General features: G+C 41.1%; 1 long non-coding RNA gene across 1 annotated transcript; it reads left to right on the top strand.

The window, feature by feature from the left end:
- Positions 1 to 8,718: 8,718 nt before the first annotated feature.
- On the top strand, positions 8,719 to 10,795 carry LOC109198015 (uncharacterized). Its single transcript, XR_002059002.2, has 3 exons — positions 8,719 to 8,780; positions 10,204 to 10,669; positions 10,765 to 10,795. It is a non-coding gene; the product is annotated as an uncharacterized LOC109198015 (long non-coding RNA).
- Positions 10,796 to 15,437: the final 4,642 nt, after the last annotated feature.

The following is a 15,437-nucleotide window of genomic DNA, read 5'->3' as shown; positions in this document are numbered from 1 at the left end:
CGGAGACGTCTGTTAACCACTAGCTCGATAGCGAGCCGGGGCAAGGCTAACTAGAGCCGTGAGAACACCGGACTCCCGGAAATCGTTTTTCAAACCCACCGCGTCTTTCGTTACTCAGGTTAAAATATATGAGTCACTTAGATAACTTACAAATGATATTGTTTGGCTTTTTTTTAGTATTTTATTTGTTCCGAGTAAATCGGTTTGGCTGAGATTAAAGTTATAGTTTTTACACAGCAGCTAAATAAACGTCAAGCAGACAACTGATTATCAGAAGTGTGAGATGCTCGAGAATATACTCCAGTGTCCTGTTATATTTTAGATAGCAAGGAGGACGGCTGAGTTTATTAAACTCCACCGAAACAATCTGCAAATATCATTAAAATTTAATAAACTATCATCTTCTCTTTATTTTTAGTTAGCATATACCTTAAACACTTTAAGCTGTAAGCTAATGATAGTTATATAAGAGCAGATGCATGCTGGTGCAATAAGCTGTAGTTTTCGTCCAACGGATGCATGATCTGATTAGTCGACTAATCGCAAAACTATCGGTGACTAGTCGACTATCAAATAATCGTTTGTGGCAGCCCTACTCTAAAGCAAATTACAGATATCTAAAATATTTGTCATTTTTACTTCCCACCTCTGCTCTCTCTCACTGTTCCTGTCCTGTCTTTCTGGCTTATCTGATGCTGTGTATCTTTAGATTATGCTGTAATAGATTGAGGAGTGATATAATTTGGCTTGAACGTTGTTTCATTATTTTACCATAGTTAAAAAAATTTTTTTTACTTTACAAGAAAATCTAAATTTATACAACTATTGCACTTAAAAATGTCTTACATCATTGTACCAAGAGTTACATATGTTTTACTCAACCGTGAAATGCATATCATTAAATACTAAACATAACATGTGTCACCTTTACCATTCCTTGATCAGCCTTTCCACAACACAAATGAACAACTACTGACAGAGGAGCTACAGAGAAACGCAGTTCAGCACTTCTGGTGTGTCAGTGCAACTCATTGTCAAAGTGATGAAAGGTACACAGAATTCTCTCGAAATCATCAGTGCACATGTAATGCCTCACATTCCTGGCCTACCTTAATGAGGAACACCAGTTCAACACAGCCCGACTTGATAAGGTGCTTGAACAGGGAGATGCACTCTACTGTTGGATTAAAACAAATCTTCAGCAGGAGAGGCGTTATACACAAATCATCTGACCATGGAGGACCTGCCCAAAGAAGTTCATGCTGACATAAATGTCTACAGTGTGAAAATGGACAACATAAGGTACGGATACCTGAAAGCAGAGGACAAAACTTATCAAAGAAAAGGATGGTGGTTGCCTCTTGCTAGTCGCCTTGTATGTCTGTCAACAGATGTGAACTATGCTTTGCTCATGGTTTCGCCTCAGTGCATTGCAGTTTTCCGTGACAAATCTGGGAGGTATGGATTATTTGATTCACATTCAAGAAGTGCAGCAGGTTTACCCCAGCCAAATGGAACAGCAGTCATGCTCACTTTCACTCATGTGAATGACCTGATCACCCACCTGCATAATTTTCCAAAATCAAGGCAGGTATGCAAGATATGAGTTTGTGCCTGTTTCTTTCAAAAGAGTCAGCACTCACAACGAACAGCCTGCACAGTCAACTCAAGCAACACCAGGAGCAACAGCTACATCACACAAAATGATGAACCACAAATCACAATCCCACTGTGCAAGTGCCTCAACCAGAATCAGCCAAACCTACATGACAATGTTAGAAAGTGCTTTAAACCCACAACAAGACAAAATGGCTTCAAATCAAATTTGTGAACATCAACTTGAAACATCTGTTGATCCAACAAGCAACATCCAAACAGAAAACAGAAAATCTCGAACTCAATAATGAAAGAGATAAAGTCCTAGATAAACCCCCAAAAAGCAAGAAATGTATGCAGATTAAATAAACGACGGCGTGGGAAAGCTATTCGTCAAGCTCAAAGTCACAAGCAGCATCTAAAAGCTAAGAAAAATCTTCATCTGAAGACTTGGCAAAGAAGATAAAAAAAAAGACACGAAAAGCAACGATATGCCTGCTTTCCTGAATTTCGAATGAAAAATTACAGGCTGTGAAAACTCAATTGCTCAAACTGTCATCGCCGTAAACAAAAACTGTTGTCACCAAAGGTTATTATGCAAATCCTCATATTCAAGAGAAGATAAAAGCCCACAAAGTGAAGAGATACCAAAATGATCCTCATTTTCAACAAAAAAAGAGAGACTACATTATCAGAAGATATACCACAGATGCCAGCTTTCGAACCAGACAGAAACAATATGTGTCCGAAGATACAACACGGAGCTGACTTTAAGCAACAGAAGCAATATCGTCAAAGGTACAACACGGATGCTGACTTCAAAGCAGACAGAAGCAATATCTGGTCCAAAGGTACAACACGGATGCTGACTTCAAGCAGACAGAAGCAATATTGGTCCAAGGTACAACACGGATGCTGACTTTCAAAGCAGACGAAGCATATCTGGTCCAAAGGTACAACACGGATGCTGACTTTCAAAGCAGACAGAAGCAATATCTGGTCCAAAGGTACACCGGATGCTGACTTTCAAAGCAGACAGAAAATATCTGGTCCAAAGGTACAACACGGATGCTGACTTTCAAAGCAGACAGAAGAAATATCTGGTCCAAAGGTACAACACGATGCTGACTTTCAAAGCAACAGAAAAAATACATAAGACAAATATGCATCGGATCCAACTACAGGCACAAACAAAAAAATCAATTCATGCCAGGTATCATAATGACTCACAATCAGACTGCACCATATACAGCGCTGTGCAGAGTACCAGAGACACAAAATGCTACCACTGCATCTTTCGCCATTTATAAAAAGTTGTGTGCGCAGAGAATAAAGAAGAAATACAGACACTAGTAACACAATTCCAGCAGGGTCCACAGTCTGAACACAGCCCCAGCTGTAGTGAATAGTGTGATGCAAGCAGCCACATTAGCTTTCCGTGAAACAATTAAGTTAGGACCCACCCATGTCTGTACAGTGTGCCACAGAACTCTGTTTCCTAATCAAGTTAAACACTGCAAAAGATCAAAGTATGTTAAAAATAGTCACATTGTTGACACTTGCTTGACAGGAAAATTTGTCCATGTTTGTGAGGGGAATGCTCAGCTAATTGTACTTTCCAAAACACAGAATGGAGGAGTGGATTTGCTACAACTGTGACAGCCACCTACAACGAGGAAAGATCCCTTCCATCGCAGTGGCAAACATTTAGCACTAGCACCCATTCCAATTGAACTGAGTCAATTAAATGTACTAGAACGACAACTGATTGCTAAAATTCTCCCGTTGCTAAATCATTGCATTACCAAAAGGACAGCAAAGAGCCGTACATGGGGCTGTTGTTTGTGTACCGTCGGATGTGGAAACCACAGTAAACTGTCTTCCCAGACCTAGCAATGAAGCCCAGCTCCTGCAGGTACAACTGAAAGACACATCAGATTCAAAGGATACCAACACTTCTACACTGTGAACATGAAGAATGTGTTAGCAGGATTATCAAAGCTAAAAGAGATGCATTCAGAATACAAAGATGTATCTATTGATGATGACGCTACTTTTGCTGATCCACAAATAATCAGATAATCGAGACGGAACATGACACTGCTGATGCAGATATTCAAGATGCACTGCCCAGAAACTTCGACAACCAAATTGTACCAGAAAGAAGAACCACTGAGGATACAACAGCTGGAATACTTGAGCCATGTCATGATGTAAACGAACTATTGGAGCCTGAACAGTCAAATGGAGAGCCCTTACAAGATACGGAGAAAGAAAAGGAAGAACTTCGGCCTGGTCTTGTTCTAGACACCTGTATGCAACCACCAGATATAGCACAGGACATTTTATCATATGGTGAAGGAATATTTAGCATTGCACCCGCCCAAGGAAATAGACCTGTTGGCTTCTTCTCTGTTCCTAAACTTGAAGCCATGGCCTTTCCTGTGCAGTTCCCAACTGGACAGAACACATTAGATGAAGCCAGACAAGTCAAACTGTCCCCAAGCATGTATTTTAATACACGGCTGTTCTCTGCAGATACACGTTTGCAACTGACCAAAGCTACCTATTCTTTGCACAGTTTGTAACAGAAACACACATGGCTACAAACAGCATGTCCATCCAATGCGCAAAGGTAAGGCAATCACCAAGGATGGACGTAGAATTTGTAACAGAATGCTTCAAAATAAAGACGAAGTGGAGAGACTGATAAATAACAAAGATGCAACACGCTTCATGAAACCTCTGAGAGGTACTCCAGCCTATTGGGAGAAGGCACTGAAAGATCTGCATGCTATGGTCAGACAGTTAGGAAAGCCGACTTTTTTCCTGACATTTTCAGCTGCTGAAATGAGATGGCCTGAGGTTGTTGAGGTCATAAAACTCAACAAGGTGAACAAGTGGATTTTTCACAACTTGACTGGAACACAAAGTGTGAAATTCTCCGAAGCAACCCTGTGACTGTGATGCGATTGTTTGAAAAAAGAGTCGATGCACTAATGACAACACTGATCCTGTCCCCAGCACAGCCCATCGGTGAAGTAGAAGATTACTTTTATCGAGTGGAGTTTCAGGCCAGAGGTAGCCTCATATCCATTTACTGGTTTGGGTCAAAGATGCACCTAAATTTGGAAGCGACCTTGAAGACCATGTGTACAAATTTATTGACAAGTACATAACATGTAAGATGCCTGACCAAAATGCCGATCCTGAACTTCACAAAATTGTGTCTGAGGTTCAAGTCCACAGCAGAAATCACTCCAGATCCTGCAAAAAAGGTAATGTGTCATGTAGGTTTGGGTTCCCCAACTACCGGTAGACCAAACAATGATCACTTCCCAAGCCCAGATGATGACGATGATCACAATGATAAGCAGCATAGCACAAGTAAGGAGAAAGGCACAAATGAAAAACAAAAGCAAAAAAACAGACGAATGGCGCTCGCAAAAAAACAGAAAGAGGCCAAAGAAAAACTCCAGCCATTGAGAGATTTGCTCTGTGACCCAAATTCCTCGTTTGAGGACTTGTCTGAGCTGCTTCACAAATGCAGATTAACTTATGAACAATACTTGGATTGTGTCTTCAATTTAAGCAATGGCCATGTCATCCTCTTAAAGCGTGAACCTAATGACTGCTGGGTGAATGCATACAATGCAGATCTGCTGAGAGCCTGGAATGCCAACATGGACATCCAATATGTCATTGATGACTACAGCTGCCTGATGTACATGATGTCTTATGTCTCTAAACCCGAATTTGAGATGACACAATTTCTTAATGGAGTCATCCAGGAGGTCAAAAAGTCCAATGTCAATGAAAGAGATGAAATGAAACAGATAATGCAGGCATATGCTAAACACAGAGAAGTCAGTGCCCAAGAATCCGTGGCAAGGACATGCAGCCTGCCACTAAAAAAGTGTTCACGCAGTGTGGTGTTCATACAGACTGATGATGATGCCCTGAAATGAGTCTCCCGATGAGCAGGTTGCAGAGCATGGCACCAGATGATGAAAATGTGTGGATGTCTGGATTGCCAGAAAATATGCAAACAGACCCAGAACGCCTGAGTTTGAAAGAATGTGTTTGGCTGAATTTGCTTCAGAGTACAGGATTCTCTACAGCCGTCAAACAGAGTCAAAAAATGCCACCCTCTTTTGAATAACATGGGTTATATTCAAAAGAGAACAAGAGGAAACCTGCAATAATCAGATATCCTCGCTTCTCAGAAAAGAAACAACCAGAGAAGTTTTATAGCAGACTACTAAAACTTTATTTTCCACATCGATCAAATGATGACCTTAAAAACACAGAACACCCACATCCGAACAGTTCTACAAAAGTGGACGAAAACATGGTTTTGCAGTACGGCCAATTGTTACCTTTAACAAAAAGCGTTATGAAAGCCATGGCAAAACAATGGAAAGGGCATTGGAACAGATTGAACAACAAGGCCACTTATCAATGCATGGAACACCTTTGCACCTGAGGTTGAAGTAGATCGTTTAGAGTGTGTGGCCCAACGACAATCCAGACATGACACTGACGAAATGAAATGGACATTGTTCCAGACTACCAAGTCAGTGGTAGCAGCAGTGGAGCCATGCCAGCAATCATAGCACCAAAGCTGAGCCCAGACTTGTCAGAAAATGTACCAAAGTCTGAATGAAACCCAAGCATCCATATTCTACGCAGTGCGTGAGTGGTGTTTCAAACTTGTGTGGGGTCACTGTCCTGAGCAGTTCTTTATTTTGTCTCTGGAGGAGCTGGCTGTGGAAAATCACATGTTATCAAGTGCATATATGAGGAGGCAACAAAGATTTGCACCAACTCCCAGATTCCGTGACCAAGCAGACATGTCCTACCCTGCAGTCCTGCTGGCTGCATTTACTGGCACTGCAGCTTTTAACATATCTGGGAAAACACTGCACTCTCTGCTAAAGCTGCCAAAATCTTTAAAACCGCCGTATCAGGGACTGGGGAATGCACTGGATGAAGTGAGAGCTTCACTTTCAAATGCAGAGATTCTGGTCATTGATGAGATATCTATGGTTTCTAAGACCTTTTTGCCTACATCCACTGGAGACTTCAGCAGATCAAAGGAAACAAGAAGCCTTTTGGTGGGATGTCTATCCTTGCAGTAGGAGACTTTTACCAGCTGCCACCCCTTGGAAAAGCCAAACCACTCTGTGTGTACGAGGACAATGTCCTTGATCTCTGGAAAGACTATTTCCACATGGTCAACCTGACAGAAATCATGCGACAGAAAGATGATCATTCTTTTGCTGAAGTTCTGAACAGGATAAGAGTAAAGCAAAAAACAGATTCTCTTGAAGCCAATGATAAAGCCTTGCTCACACAGGCTATCCATGACATAAAAGACTGTCCATCTAATGTATTACACATTATGCTACAAACAAAGAGGTGGACAAACACAATTCAGCAACTGTAACTGCTCTTCATTCTGATATCATAAATATTCAGGCCGAAGACTACAGAAAAGACCCACGAACGGGTGAGATGGTCCTGCTGGCAGATATGATGAAAGGCAACAAAGAGATTTACCTGATAACATACAAGCTGCACCTGGAGTGCGTGTTATGATTATTAGAAATTTGGATGTTGAAGATGGGCTTGTTAATGGACATTTGGAACAATCACGAACATTGTGACAACCACACAGGATGGACCAAAAACTGTGAATCTCATTGGACTTACGCTGGACAATCAAAATTCTGGGCAAAATTTCGCAGAAAAATACAAGGATCCTCAGACAACCTGGTATATATTGAGAAATGTGAAGAATCTACAAGTAAAAAGGAGTTCTTCGCAGGCAATTTCCAATGAAGTTGGCCTTTGCATGTACAGCTCACAAAGTACAAGGCATGACAATGGAGTCAGCAGTAGTATGTTTGAAGCGTGTTTTTGAACCTGGAATGGCCTATGTTGCACTCAGCCGCACAACCTCACTTAAAGGACTCTACATCACAGACTTTGATGAAAGGAAAATCTATGCTGATCCTGCCATCACAGATGCACTCAAAATATGAGACATGCATCATTTCAGAATGCAAGACCACTGTTGCAATTCTTAAAATCAGTTGTTCCCACAGTCCCCACGTTGACAATTATCCATCACAATGCACAAGGTCTCCCAACTCACATGGAGGACATGAGATGCCACCATGAACTCAGCCTTGCTGATGTTTTATGCATAACAGAAACTCACTTGTCTGGATCATCAGTTTCTCCCCGCTTCCAGCTCGAACAGTACAACATGGCCACACGCAACAGACACGTCTCTTACACAAACCATACAGACATGGCAAAGGTAAATGGCGGTGGAGTTGCAATGTACTACAAAACAGTTCTTACAGCAGAGTCTCGAAAATACCTGCAAAATGTGACTGACCTTGAATTTGTTGTTATCAAGGTTGAATCGCCAGTCACAGCTTTGATAGCAACTGTATACAGGCCACCAAATTACAGCCACGTGAGGTTTTTACCACAAATGCAATGTCTTTTGGACTCATTGGAAATGATGAATTGCCAACCAATTATTGTTTGTGGAGACTTCAATGAGGACCTTATGAGCAGAGGAAAAAAACCCATCCAAGAACTGTTTCAGTCAAGAGGATATGCACAACTTATTACTGCTGCAACTACCGAAAACACACATTGATTGATCACCTTTACATATCACAGCCAAACGCCTGCTCCAATCAGGTGTTCTGAATACATATCACAGTTATCACAACCCCATTTATTGTGTAATTCACTAACACAAAATGACTGCAAGGTTGTGAGGGATATGGACTTGCCAAGTGATCTTAGTGTCTTTGCAACTGAGCACACTCTACCACAACAAGGACAGCTCACCAGTGGGAGCTGATAGATAAGACTGCTCTCATCCATTGAAGAGCTGACCAGAAACGTGAACAGAGAGACTGCAACTGCACCTGATGGGATCCCTGCCATAACAGGTAATTGTATTTTTGTTTCTTACTTATATTGTAACATTTGATATTGATATTGTTTGAAACAAACTATAATCTCATCCATTCATTAAGTCATCCATTCATTCATAACTCCTCAGATGTGTTCTGTCCAGTGAAGGCAGTGGAGAAGCCCTACACTGATCTTGAAACTGTGCCACGCTAGTAGAGACCGGCTACAAGGATGGGCAGGTATAGTGAAATTAAAATGCACCTTTTGGTTCAACAGGTTTATATATATACAGTCAAGTGATCAAAAGACACCAGTATTAAACCCATTTAAACCAACTACATGCTTGGATTGGAACTGTATACAGGCCACCAAATTACAGCCACGTGTGGTTTTTACCTCACATAGCAACTTACCCCATCCAAAGACACCAGTATTAAGCAAATTTCCTTTTTTACTACCTTTTAATATAGTTTTGGGTCATTTAGTTCTAAAGTTAGATTTGTTTTTCCAATTATTTTTAGAACTTCATTACTTGCCATTTCGCTAACTGAAGAGCTGCGCTTTGTGATGTCTCTTGTTTTATTGTTTTAAATTGTGTTTTCCTTTTATCTGTTTCTAGCTGTTTTCGCAAAGTCAGCCAACCACTTGCTTCCAATGACCCTTATCCAGAAGTATCCGTGAGTGCCTCATCAACAGAAACTAAAGTGGAGACCTACCTCTCAGAGAAAAACGCACACATAAGAAAAGCCGACCCACTTCAGTACTGGGAAGAACATCCTAATCTGTTTCCCTCTATGGCTGCTGTTGCGATCCCAGTGTGCCCCCTGTAGCTCTGTGGACAGTTTTGGATTTGTTTACATCTCACCCAACCGCTCACGGCAGATGGCTGCACTCTCTAAGCCTGGTTCTGCCGGAGGTTTCTTCCTGTTAAAAGGGAGTTTTTCTGAACACACTCTACCACCAACAAGGACAGCTCACCAGTGGGAACTGATAGAGAAGACTGCTGATGCTCTCATCCATTGAAGAGCTGACCAGAAATGTGATCAGAGAGACTGCAACTGCACCTGATGGGATCCCTGCCATAACAGGTAATTGTATTTTTTTTCTTACTTTACATTGTAACATTTATTGATATTCTTTGAACAAACTATAATCTCATCCATTCATTAAGTCCTCCATTCATTCATAACTCCTCAGATGTGTTCTGTCCAGTGAAGGCAGTGGAGAAGCCCTACACTGATCTTGAAACTGTGCCACGCTAGTAGAGACCGGCTACAAGGATGGGCAGGTATAGTGAAATTAAAATGCACCTTTTGTACAACAGGTTTATATACAGTCAAGTGATCAAAAGACACCAGTATTAAACCCATTTAAACCAACTACATGCTTGGATTGGAACTGTATACAGGCCACCAAATTACAGCCACGTGTGGTTTTTACCTTACATAGCAACTTACCTCATCCAAAGACACCAGTATTAAGCCAATTTCTTTTTTACTACCTTTTTAATATAGTTTTGGGTCATTTAGTTCTAAAGTTAGATTTGTTTTCCCAATTATTTTTTAGAACTTCATTACTTGCCAGTTTGCTAACTGAAGAGCTGGGCTTTGTGATGTCTCGTTTTATTGTTTTAAATTGTGTTTTCCTTTTATCTGTTTCTAGCTGTTTTCGCAAAGTCAGCCAACCACTTGCTTCCAAATGACCCTTATCCAGAAGTATCCGTGAGTGCCTCATCAACCGAAAATAAAGTGGAGACCTACCTCTCAGAGAAAAACGCACACATAAGAAAAGCCGACCCACTTCAGTACTGGGAAGAACATCCTAATCTGTTTCCCTCTATGGCTGCTGTTGCGATCCCAGTGTGCCCCTGTAGCTCTGTGGACAGTTTTGGATTTGTTTACATCTCACCCAACCGCTCACGGCAGATGGCTGCACCTCTCTAAGCCTGGTTCTGCCGGAGGTTTCTTCCTGTTAAAAGGGAGTTTTTCTGAACACACTCTACCACCAACAAGGACAGCTCACCAGTGGGAACTGATAGATAAGACTGCTGATGTGCTCTCATCCATTGAAGAGCTGACCAGAAACGTGAACAGAAAGACTGCACCTGATGGGATCCCTGCCATAACAGGTCATTTGTATTTTTTGTTTCTTACTTTATATTCTTTGAAACAAACTATAATCTCATCCATTCATTAAGTCATCCATTCATTCATAACTCCTCAGATGTGTTCTGTCCAGTGAAGGCAGTGGAGAAGCCCTACACTGATCTTGAAACTGTGCCACGCTAGTAGAGACCGGCTACAAGGATGGGCAGGTATAGTGAAATTAAAATGCACCTTTTGTTCAACAGGTTTATATATACAGTCAAGTGATCAAAAGACACCAGTATTAAACCCATTTAAACCAACTACATGCTTGGATTGGAACTGTATACAGGCCACCAAATTACAGCCACGTGTGGTTTTTACCTCGCATGGCGACTTACCTCATCAGAAGACACCAGTATTAAGCCAATTTCTTTTTTTTTTACTTCATTTTAATTTAGTTTTGGGTCATTTAGTTCTAAAGTTAGATTTGTTTTCCCAATTATTTTTAGAACTTCATTACTTGCCAGTTTGCTAACTGAAGAGCTGCGCTTTGTGATGTCTCTTGTTTATTGTTTTAAATTGTGTTTCCTTTTATCTGTTTCTAGCTGTTTTCGCAAAGTCAGCCAACCACTTGCTTCCAAATGACCCTTATCCAGAAGTATCCGTGAGTGCCTCATCAACAGAAACTAAAGTGGAGACCTACCTCTCAGAGAAAAACGCACACATAAGAAAGCCGACCCACTTCAGTACTGGGAAGAACATCCTAATCTGTTTCCCTCTATGGCTGCTGTTGCGATCCCAGTGTGCCCCTGTAGCTCTGTGGACAGTTTTGGATTTGTTTACATCTCACCCCAACCGGTCGCGGCAGATGGCCGCCCTCCCTGAGCCTGGTTCTGCCGGAGGTTTCTTCCTGTCAAAAGGGAGTTTTTCCTTCCCACTGTCGCCAAAGTGCTTGCTCATAGGGGGTCATATGATTGTTGGGTTTATCTATATACATTAATGCTTGTATGCTTTTCATTTATACTTTTGCCTTACTCTTCAGTTCATAATATAAGTTACTTGAATGGTTTCCTTTTCGTTTTCCTTTTTTATTTTATATTGCTTTGCTATTTACCACAATCTAAATATCATGTTTAAATGTCATACATTATTGTAAATGGTATCTGTACAAAATATTGTTTGAATAACATGATACATTTATTAGTCCCACAACGGGAAATTTCATAATTTGCATGTGGTATTTTCCCCTTTGACATTAAAATACGTTTGAAATACAAATTGAATACCGCTTAATGGACATCTTTTTTTCTACCACTTTAAACGACTCAAAACTGTAAAATCTAAATTGTAACTTCTCTTGAACACCTGACACTGAAGCATAATTTATTTTCTTTTATATCTATTAACTTATTTGTAATCATGTAACTGGAGCATCTTTCTCTCATCTCTGTATGCCGCATATAACAGAGATCACAATACAGCTTACTTTGCTTTAAGTTGAAAATCAGCTGTATTCCATTTCCCCCCTCCTTGTGGTATAAAAAGCAAACTATGCTCATGTTGCATCTTGCTCCCTCTGGTGTTATAAATGACAACCGGCACTAATTGAACCACATTAAAGGCAAACTACACTCATTGGCAGTAGCATAGGCACACATAAAATTTCTTCTGAAATTTTCGCTTTCTAGTTATGTGTGCCTATGCCAAGAGGCACACATATTACTATTCGTCGGATTTATTATTATGTGTGCCTATGACAAGAGGCACACATATTACTATTCGTCGGATTTATTATTATGTGTGCCTATGACAAGAGGCACACATATTACTATTCGTCGGATTTATTATTCTTATTATTATTATTATTATTATTATTTTCCTTTTTCCGCCTGAAATTTTGCAGTGTATCTCGACCCGCAGTTTTTGGACAAGCTTCATATATGTTACCTCATTTTGTGCGGCTGGATCTGGAATGGTGTGCTATGACTTTTGGTGTTTATGAATATTATAGTTTTTTAAATATTAATATTTTAGTGAAAATTTTCCCGCGCTCCTCTGCCAAACAGTTTTGACAATAGGGGTACATATGTTACATCATTTTGTGCGGCTGGCGCTGGGCTAGTATGGTGTGACTTTTGGTGTTTATAACTTTTATAGTTTTTGAAATATTTAGATTTTAGTGCAAATTTAGGCCAATTTCTAGGCTCCTGAGAAAGATTCTGCTTTTGGCACCATAGAAACAGACTTCATTTGTGGTGTCTTGGCTCTCTCTAGTGGTATACCGGGAGTAGTACAGCCGAAAAGATTTTATCCTTGTGTTGAAAACTCCATATCCCACAATTCATAGCACGCCTCTACAGAGTGAACGATGGCGGCCACCACTTCGTTTTATATGTCTTTTATTCGTGTTTCTAGGTCACAAAATAAACTTTTAAGATATTTTCAGGCGAGAATGTAGGTGTGTAAACTTCAAATATCTGCTTGTTTTATCAAGACATCCCATATTTAGCGACAGTGCTCTGACGACGTCGGTCCTGCCTGACAGCTAGCCGGCTACCTAGCTAGCTGCCGCACTTGGCTGCAAATGGATAGTGAGGGGACTCTCTCTGTCGTTTCACCTCCCCGGTCTCTCGCAAATGCTCGCACAGAATCGGAGTTACAGCTGGATGTGGAAAAATAACTGAGTTGTTTGGTGGTGCTATAACGCGGAGCTACAACAGTGGGCAGCTATCCACCGGTGTATGACAGAAAGGACATGCCGCGACCGCCGATCGACCGGTGTTTGCTAACGCGGAGGTCAATCATGGATCAGGGAAAGCGAAGGCAGGAGCGTGAGGTGAACTGAATTTCAGGTAAGAAGTTATGACCTGCACTCTATTTGGGTCAGATATAAACCGAGTTTAGGTGTAGTTTATTTAGCAGCAGTTCTCTTATGTGTTGCTGATAGCCGGCTAGCTAGCTAGCGCCGCTAGCATAGTTAGCTAGCACCGCTAGCGACCCTTCGTGAAAAGCACCCAGGCTTGGCTTATATTGAGGCGGGTGAAACTCGTGTCAGCACCCGGTCGCTCGCCGACAGTATGTGTTTTAGCTGGACTTATTTTTCGTTTATATGGACCGATGATTTATTTATTTATTCATTTTAGTAACGGTATAAACAGTGAAAGGTGGTGGATTGGCCAGATGTAAACTTCAAATATCTGCTCGTGTTACCAAGACATCCCATATTAGCTCTGATGTTTTCGGTGCCTGCAAAGAGCTAGACAGGTAGCTAGCTAACCCGAGCTGGCTGTCTTTTTGACTCAGGGTCATAGCTGGACTTATTTTTCGTTTTTATGAGCCGATGAGGGTTTTTTTTTTAGTAACGGTACAAACAGTGAAAGGCGGTGGATTGTCCAGATGCTGGTCGATGTGGAAAAAATAACTGAGTTGTTTGGTAGTCGCTGACGCGGAGCTACAACCGAGGGCAGCTATCCACCGGTGTGTGTCAGAAAGAACATGCGGGGAACGAGGCGGCGAGGCGACCGCCGATCGACCGGTGGTAGATCGTGGATCAGGGAAACCGAAGGCAGGAGAAGCAGGCGGCTGCCGGTCGGAGCATGAGGTGAACTGAATTTCAGGTAAGAAGTTATGACCTGCACTCTATTTGGGTCAGATATAACCGAGTTTAGGTGTAGTTTATTTTCGTTGTGCTGACTTTTTACAATCAGTTATAATAACTCGTACTGCGTGGTAGCTAGCACGATGGAGTTTCTATACAGCTGTGTGCGCGCTAAGTTACTGATGTTGAACTTTATGACAGCCTCCCCTGTCATTCTCTCGCCTGTTCAAACTTCAGTCATGAAACTGATCAATGATCGGCTTTTCTCTCTTGTTTGTTTATCGCGCTAAACAACAGCAGCACGTTTAAGCTTGATCAGCTGTTGTTAGAATTCATTTGATTTTAATTTCTAGTATCAGCTGATGTTTGCTGGAGCCACAGCTGTAGAAGCGGCTGGTCGAAACCAGGAGATGACCTTACTGAATCATCAGAGCTGAACTGGTGATGGAGAAACAGGTTTACCTTTTTTTTAGGTGACATGAATGAGTTGAAGGGAAGTTATGAACTGTTTCTGAGAGAAATAAACACCAAGCTCCTTTTTTTATTTAGCTGACAGCTGGTAACTGTGCAGGGGCGGATCTAGCAAAGCTTTTGCCAGGGGGCCAGGTAGGGCATTAACAGAGAAAGGTGGACACAAAGATATACTTTTCTTTCTTACTCTCATACAGGGAGTGCAGAATTATTAGGCAAGTTGTATTTTTGAGGAATAATTTTATTATTGAACAACAACCATGTTCTCAATGAACCCAAAAAACACATTAATATCAAAGCTGAATGTTTTCGGAAGTAGTTTTTAGTTTGTGTTTAGTTTTAGCTATTTTAGGGGGATATCTGTGTGAGCAGGTGACTATTACTGTGCATAATTATTAGGCAACTTAACAAAAAACAAATATATACCCATTTCAATTATTTATTTTACCAGTGAAACCAATATAACATCTCCACATTCACAAATATACATTTCTGACATTCAAAAACAAAACAAAAACAAATCAGCGACCAATATAGCCACCTTTCTTTGCAAGGACGCTCAAAAGCCTGCCATCCATGGATTCTGTCAGTGTTTTGATCTGTTCACCATCAACATTGCATGCAGCAGCAACCACAGCCTCCCAGACACTGTTCAGAGAGGTGTACTGTTTTCCCTCCTTGTAAATCTCACATTTGATGATGGACCACAGGTTCTCAATGGGGTTCAGATCAGGTGAACA

This window comes from Oreochromis niloticus, unplaced genomic scaffold (assembly GCF_001858045.2).
Source record: "Oreochromis niloticus isolate F11D_XX unplaced genomic scaffold, O_niloticus_UMD_NMBU tig00000853_pilon, whole genome shotgun sequence".
NCBI lineage: Eukaryota > Metazoa > Chordata > Actinopteri > Cichliformes > Cichlidae > Oreochromis > Oreochromis niloticus.
Note: the sequence above shows the minus strand (reverse complement) of the source record. Positions and strands in the feature narration are given on the sequence as shown.